Source organism: Myotis yumanensis, unplaced genomic scaffold (assembly GCF_028538775.1).
Source record: "Myotis yumanensis isolate MYYU_CA2020_CCGP unplaced genomic scaffold, mMyoYum1.0.hap1 SCAF_7, whole genome shotgun sequence".
Taxonomy (NCBI): Eukaryota; Metazoa; Chordata; class Mammalia; order Chiroptera; family Vespertilionidae; genus Myotis; species Myotis yumanensis.
In genome coordinates this window covers 47,450,504-47,458,887 of record NW_027223758.1, presented here as the reverse complement: position 1 = coordinate 47,458,887, position 8,384 = coordinate 47,450,504, and the positions used below count along the sequence as shown (strand labels likewise).

Sequence of the window (8,384 nt, the reverse complement as noted above, 5' to 3'; positions counted from 1 at the left end):
AATGGAAAAGCTCTTCTCTTTTTAGTAACTTTCCTGCTAACTTTAAATTGGTCATTTGTTTCATCAGCTAACCCCCAAGCAGAGGCATGACCTTTCCACTTGCGGAATTCTTACATAAGTTGCATCTCCCCTTTATCACCTCAAACCAATAAGTACTTTATTTTGTTTGTTTGTTTGTTGTTAGAAAAAAGGAAAAAAACATATATAATCAGCTCATACTACTTGCTGGAGCTGTCTGCATTTGAATCCCAGACTATGAGTGGACAGCACAGAGACCTTATGATATTTCACACAAAGGGCTCAGTGTCTGTGGTTTTACACACTAAAACCAAAATAGCGTTCAGTATTAAGCAGTGACATGACAGTACTTAAAGCCCAAGCTCAGAGCAATGTGGCTCATGCAGTTTGGATGAGAAGCCAGAGAAGCAATGCAAGAACAATCCCTTCTAATATTTCTCATGTGGTAAACATGAATTTTGAATGTTAATTTCCACAGAATTCCTTGAACTTGAAGAGACACAGGTAAGAATGTGTTAATGAGGCATATATTGAACTATATAAATTTTTTTTTAATGACTATAGGGGCAAAAAGTACTTTGAAAAGCTCTTTGTTAGTTTGCACTTCACAAGGGAAAGAAAAAATTCTAAAATTTTAAACTTGTGACATGTATATTGAACTTTTTATAACACAACTATGTGTGAGAGCAATTTGCCATCTTTACCATTTAGATTGAGGAAAATGAAAAGTTGCTCATGTCTAGAACATTCGAAACATTGTTTCTTGGGAGGTAGGTTTCACTCACTACTGCATCTTTTTCTTTCTCTAGAATTTGGTTTTTAATTTATCATGCATTACTCTGTACTATCAAATGTTGTGAAGAATAAAGTTGTCAACCTTAAAGATATGAAGGAAATATTTATTTACAGAGTGAATATTTTAATATGATAAATTATTTATTTTTAGTAAATGATATTCAGTGTGGTGCTTTCTGCATATCAAAATAAATCTAAATGTTTCTTTGAAGGACAATCTATTATCAAATCTGACATACAGATATTTACTTTTCTTCCTCTTTTTCTATCAAACTTTCCATTGACATTAGACAATTCTGAAAACCAAAAGCTTAAGTAACTAAGAATGTTATAATACTAATTCTAATAAAAGTAAACTGAGTATATTATAAATATAAACACATACATATTAAAACATGCATACATATTAATTTTCAATATATTATATTCATTATATATAATAAAAATATAATTTATCAAATACAAATCACATGAAAGTATAAATTAACAAAATGCAAAGGGTTAATATTGACATGTGATATTGTTTCAATTTTAATTTGTTAAAAATAATTTCAATTAGGCTACTAATTTTGATAAAATATTCAATGAAGTTTTGTCAAAGGGATTTAATAAATCTGTAACTAACATATATTTAAAAAATCAACAACAAACACAGGAAGAGGTAAATAACAAAAAATATCTAAATAAAATGGTAAATGTTTTCTTTATATTATATAAACTTAACTTGAACTCTATGAATTAACTTGCTATATTTGTATAGCAGACATTATATAAAATGTTTGCAAATTTAGTAATATGGATATTTTGGGTGTATTTACAGTATCAAATAACATAATAAAATATGTTCAAATAATACTCTATTAAAATTCTAAATACTTTGGATGTTTAAGTATATCAATTATATAAATATGCATGCTTATAATTTTTTATTTGAAAAAGCTAGAGGGAGTGAAGAATTACAAACTTCCAGTTATAAAACAAATTACTAGGAGGTATAAAATATAGGGAATATAGTCAATAAAATCATAGTCACTTACTAATGTAATATTGTATGTCAACCATAACTTAAAAATTCATTGTAAAAACATTTAAAAATATTTAAATTTTAATATAATCTGAATATTTCTCCTTACCAAATTTTTTAACCAATAAAATTATTTCCTAAAAGGAATAAACATAACAAAATTAAAAGTCTGGAATCATTCAATTTTTAAAAACAACTAGCTTATGAAATCTAGAAATCATCTTATTTATTATATGTATTTTCTACTTTCCCAAGTCTTAACAATGACTGAAATGTATCAGATTATATAAATTATATTGGCATTTTACAGCCTCAGTTTTAATAAGTCCTTTACTTGTGTCTTAATGAAATATTCATTCTCTCTCTCTCTCTCTCTTTCTCTCTCTTTTCCTATTTCCCTTCCTCCTTCACACACACACAATTTGTAGAAGTCTTAAAGCACATAGTATCAGCTTATATTTTTGTTGTTTTGTTTTTCCCTTTGGAATGTTTCCAGAATACTTATCTCCAGGAGACTTTTTATAAATTCAATTAAATCATCATAAATTGAGGATGCTTTAAAAGTGTATGCACAAATGCCTACTATGCATTCTTAAGAATTGTTATTATTCTTTTAGGAATTTTTTATAACATAAATTGATACTGAATTGTTTGCCACCCATTCTCTTAATATGTACCCCTTAAATATTATGTTATATTTCAGATATTACACAGTAGTATTTAACATATTATTGACAGTAATGTGATGTAAATTAGTGTTTTGTGTTTAATAGAACATAGTGTCCTTTTCACATACCTTTGTTGACTGGGTTTTATTGCCATTGACCTCATGTTTGAGAACTCTGCTGATGAGTATGAGGAAATGGAATTTTTCTATTTTGTTGTCATGATGAATTCCTTTACTTCCCATGATCTTCAAATACCTGTATCTTTGCTTTAGCATATCGGATTGGGGATGGAACATAAACAAATATGGAATTTAATAAACTTGTATGAATCCTTCTCTCTGGCAAAGCTGCTTACAGCTCACATATTTGAGAAATGAGTTACTTTTACCAAAGTGACCAGAAATATGTTTGACACTTAAAAAAAATCCACACTATTAGAGAGTTTGTTAGCAACTCACATCACCCCTCATTTGAGAGAATCCAGCACATGTTATAAAACCTGCTTTTCCACAACTTAACTAGTTAATTTCCTTTTGAAATGATGCATGCCCTCAAAGATTCTGATATGATTCAGTAGGAGAATTCTCATCTGACTTTTAAAACAGCTCTAGCTTTAGTAAAGCAGAAATGTTGGCTTCAGAAATTTGTTGCATTAACTACTTGATAGAAGACATTCATAATCATCAAAGAATGTCTTAATATTAAAGCAAAACACAATTTTCAGAGACCCTACTTTGGCATGCCAAGTCAAACACACACACACACACACACAAAACCAAACAAACAAACAAAAACACTAAGCAAACAAGCAAACACAAAACAACAGAGAGGCAGGCAACAGATGAGTGGTTCCCTAAGGGGTTAAGGGGTGGAGGGAGGACAAAATAGGTAAAGAGGGTCAATTGTGTGGTGATGGATGGAAACTAGACTCTTTGTGGTGATGGATGGAAGCTACACTCTTTATAGTATATAAGGTGGTGAATTTTAATGTACACCTGAAAATTATATCAAGTTTTGAGCCAATGTTGCCTTAATAAAATAAAAATGTTATATGTTATTATAGAACAGTGACTTATCAACATGTAAGATTAGTATATACACATTTTCTGTGCCTTCATTCTACGAACGTACATGATAAAAGATCATTGTAAATTTGCAAAATAGCACATTAAAGTGGAAATAATTTGGGCACATCAGTTATGGTTTAAAATAACCTAAGTAATTTTTTCTAGGCACAAAACTTAGAAATGTCATTCCTATGAAAATGAGCAAGTTACACATCAATAGTAGTACAGAAAAATTCCACTATTTACCTGCTTTAAAGTTGAATTTTAGCAAAATTGTTTCCAAAAATTTGCCATCTATTTTATTCTTTAAAATCTCTAGTGAAATATTAATTGAGCATAGTGGTTTGGGTTGATTTCTGGGTTCTCTATTCTATTCCATTAATTTATATGTCTGTTCTTGTGCCAGTATCAGGCTGTTTTGAGAACAGTGGCTTTGTAATACAGCTTGATAACTGGTATTGAGATCCCACCTACTTTGTTCTTCTTTCTCAGGATTGCTGCAGCTATTCGGGGTCTTTTATCTATTTCAGATGAATTTTAGGAGAGTTTGTTCTAGGTTTGTGAAATATGCTGCTGGTATTTTAATGGGGAGTGCATTGAATCTATAGATTGCTTTGGGTAGTATGGACATTTTAATGATGTTGATTCTACCAATCCATGAACGCGGTATGTTCTTCCATCTGTTTATGTCTTCTTCTATCTCTTTTTTCAGTGTCCTATAGTTTTCTGAGTAAAGGCCTTTTACCTGCTTAATTAAGTTTATTCCTAGGTATCTTAATTTCTTTGGTGCGATGGTAAATGGGATTTTATTTTTTTGGTCTTTCTTTCTGTAAGTTAACTATTGGCAAGAACATACAATGGAGTCAAGACAGTCTCTTCAATAAATGGTGTTGAAAAAATTGGATAGACACATGCAAAAAAATGAAACTAGACCACCAACTTACACCATACACAAAAATAAACTCAACACGGTTAAAGGACTTAAACATTAGATGGGAAACCATAAAAATACTAGAGGAATCCACAGGCAGCAAAATCTCAGACATATGCCAAAGCAATATCTTCACCAATACAGCTCCTAGGGCAATGGAAATTAAAGAGAAAATAAACAAATGGGACTACATCAAAATAAAAAGCTTCTGTACAGCAAAAGAAACCAACTAAACAACAACAAAGCCCACTGCATGGGAGAACATGTTTGCCAATGTTATCACTAATAAAGGTTTAATCTCCAATATTTATAGGGAACTCATACAACTTAACAAAAAGAAGATAAACAACCCAATCAAAAAATGGGCAATGGACCTAAATAGATACTTTTCAAAGGAGGACATAAGGAAGGCCGAGAGACATATGAAAACATGCTCATAGTCACTAGTCATCTGAGATATGCAAATCAAAACAATAATGAGGTACCATCTCACACCTGTCAGAATGGCTATCATCAACAAACCAACAAATGACAAGTGCTGGTGAGGATGTGGAGAAAAAGGAATCCTCCTGCACTGATTGGTGAGTGACTTGGAGCATGTGGAGAGAAATGCTGCGCCTTTGCATAAGTCAAGTAAGGAAAATGAATGCAGCATGATTATAGTAATCAGTCATTAGGGAACATTGTAGTTTGTTATTAATAATTATGTAATACAGAATATTGTAAAAATTAAGTTAGGGAATTTTTATTAAAATGTTTCTTACATACCTATATATTGGCTGGGCTGCAAAAATATTTATTATGGGCCGCCAGTTTGACATGCTTGGATTAGAAGATTCAAATGATTTAATTGAAAACTAACATTGTATTGCAACTAATGATTAAAATAAAAATAAATAGAAATTAGATATAATGGTAGACATTTAGATGGGAAATGAGACAATAGATAATACAGATTTCTCCAAGATATTTCAGCTTTAAACACCTAACATTTTATTCGAAATACCTAACATTCATTAAAATATCCTTGCTTCAGTGTTTATGTAGACAAGATTTTAAGTAGATTCACACCATACAGAGTACCTTCTTCAAAATGAGTATTGAGGCAGTGTCTATAACATTAAAAAAAATTAGACTTTGAGATTTAGTCTATAACTGGCCACCAACCTTCCACGCTACTTTTCTATAAGGTATTATAAAGGTGTATATGGGATAAATGGAGATTGTTAATAGATATTTCAAGGACTCAGTTTTTTCCCTTCTATAAATAATCCCTCAAATTAAAAGAGAGAAAGAAAAAAATCTCTAACTACTTTTACTATAATATTGCCACGTACATTTTAATATGTGTTTTGCACTGTTTGCTGGCTCAACTCCATTGTATGTTAGACATAGTTCTTTAAATTGATGAAGATAAAACTTTCTTTTTTTAAATTTATTTTGTTTTGTTAATCCTCACCTGAGGATATTTTGATATTTTTTTCCATTGATTTTTAGAGAGAGTGAAAGGGAGAGTGAGAGACAGAGAAAGAGAAACATTGATGTGAGAGAGACAAAGCAATGGGTTGCCTCCTGCACACACCCTGGGGATTGAGCTTGCAACCCAAGTATGTGCCCTGACCAGAATTGAACCCAGGACTCTTCAGTCTGAGGGCCAACACTCTATCCACTGAGCAAAACTGGCCAAGGCAGTTTTCTCTTATTTTTAAGGATAGTTTTATAAACCATTATTTTAAGAGATTTCTTTTTCTTTTCTTTCTTTCCTTTTTTTTGGTCAGGCCTACTCAATGGTTTTCTAAAGACGGAGACATTATATTAATTGCCATGCTTTTCTCTATGAAAAGCTAGTATAGCTGAGCTTAGTTCAGCTTTCGACAAGCCTTCCATAATACATTATATTTTGGTAAAGTTTTCACAGATGGAATAATTATCTTTATGTAATCAAGAAGGGGTCATAGAAAAGACAATTTCTAAATATATCCAGTTACAAATGGTATAAGTGCCTAGATTATAATATTTTCATCCGTTAAGTCATAATTAGTCTTCTTTGAAAACATAATTGTTTTGTGTCTCATCAGGATCATTTTCAGCCTATATACGCCCACACAATATCATATACTGTTTCAAGCATGACAATTTTTATTTGTCATAGTCATTTAGCCATTCTTGGGAAAAAATATAATGGCATTTAAATCATTTGAAAATACATGTAAAGCACATACATCAGGGACAATGTATCCTACACTATTTTTACAAAAGTCATCTGTAAAGTTTGGAATCTGTGTGTATTGTTTGTGGAAATAACAGCAGCTGAATATTTTAAAGTTTTGAAGTAAAGAAATGATCATATCCTTACCATTCACCTGTAAGTAGGTGTTTGTATAGTTAATTTAAAATACATAACAGTATGTGTCAGACAGGGGATGCCTAAACTCATTTAATCAAGATAACAACCCTATGGAAGGTGATTATTATCCTCCCTTTTCACATGAGACAACTGATGCTCCCAGAGGTTGGGCCATTGTCCTGAAGTCATTCAGCTGGTGGGTGGCAGACTGTCTTAGCCATTCAGGCATCCTTGCTGCACAGGTGGACTCTTCAGTTCACCAACTGTCTTCAGAACATTTCATCTCGCATATTTGGGAGAATAACAGCAGAGTCGGTAAAGAATAATTTCTTGATCTTCGCTATCATGCTAACTAACCTGTATTTATGTAAAATAGTTTTATAATTTATTATAACATGATGTATATATGTATTAACTGAATAATGATTGAAACATAGAAATACTCATGAGAAAATTCAAATCAACTTATAATTCCTCAATTCAGAGGTGATTACTGTCTGCATCTGAAGGCATAATCTTCTACACTCTCTCCGCATTTGCCTCCCTTTTTCCCTTAACTGGATAAAATCATTTTAAATTCATTTAATTATTTATTTTTCCCATCTATAAAAGTATTACACCCATATTCCCATGTCATAAAATGACCTAAAGCACCACATTCGATGGCTGTATGACGCTGTGTGAATATGAATTTTGAAATTTGTTTTTATTCACTTTTTTCAACAAGTAAATAAAAACAACTGTGAGACTAATTTTATGTATTCTCTCCAAATGAATAGATTTGGAGTTTTCAGGGAATTCCCAGTGGTTTTAAATTATACAATGACAATCAAAATAGAGACAAATGTACATGAGTTACCTCTTTAGTAATGAAAGTCACATTAATGTTTTAGACATTAGAAATAAAGAATTGCTTTATTTGTACATGTTACTTATTTTTAAAAGAAAATTAAGAGAAGAAGATATTTCTGAAAAGGGTTCGAGAGTAGTCTCACAGGAAAATAAGTATAAGAAATAGCCTATGGACATGCAATGGCTAAATCAATATCAGATTACACAATGGCAAAGACACAAATTCTATACAGATTACTTGGATTGGCAACATATAATTAGGTATATGGTCCAAAAAGAGTTTTAGACAGATCATCAGGACAGAGGCATATAAAGATTTAGCCTTGAAATAATAAGGATAAATCATGTTGTGGTATCTTGTGGAGGGTAGGGGTGAGTGTGTGTCGGGGTGGGATACCTGATTTTTTTTTAAATGAGATTTTGCAGTGTGCATATCAGCAACTGGAATTTGTCTCTTCTCATTCTAGAATACTTTGCCCACCCAGGCTCATCTTGTCAATGTTCAGCACATCGAATGGGGTGCTCATTAAACTGCAGCCCTCCTCACTGCTCAAAAACAGAGTTCCTGATGGCCAGCCCAGGAGAATGGCACTTGTTAGTCCATATCTTAGGACACCACACGAATAGTGAATGGAGAAGGCAGTACTGTCAAAGAGGGCTAGAAACATTCTTATATAGGCAT

The 8,384-nt window shown here is 31.8% G+C and overlaps 1 protein-coding gene across 3 annotated transcripts in view; it reads left to right on the top strand.

The window, feature by feature from the left end:
- The first annotated feature begins 416 nt into the window (after positions 1–416).
- CDH19 (cadherin 19) overlaps positions 417–8,384 on the top strand; it is a 56,440-nt gene continuing 48,472 nt past the window's right edge. For all 3 annotated transcript variants that reach the window (XM_070421538.1, XM_070421540.1, XM_070421541.1), the window contains exon 1: positions 417–522. The gene's annotated coding sequence lies outside the window, so the exon portion shown is untranslated. The remainder of the gene's footprint in view (positions 523–8,384) is intronic.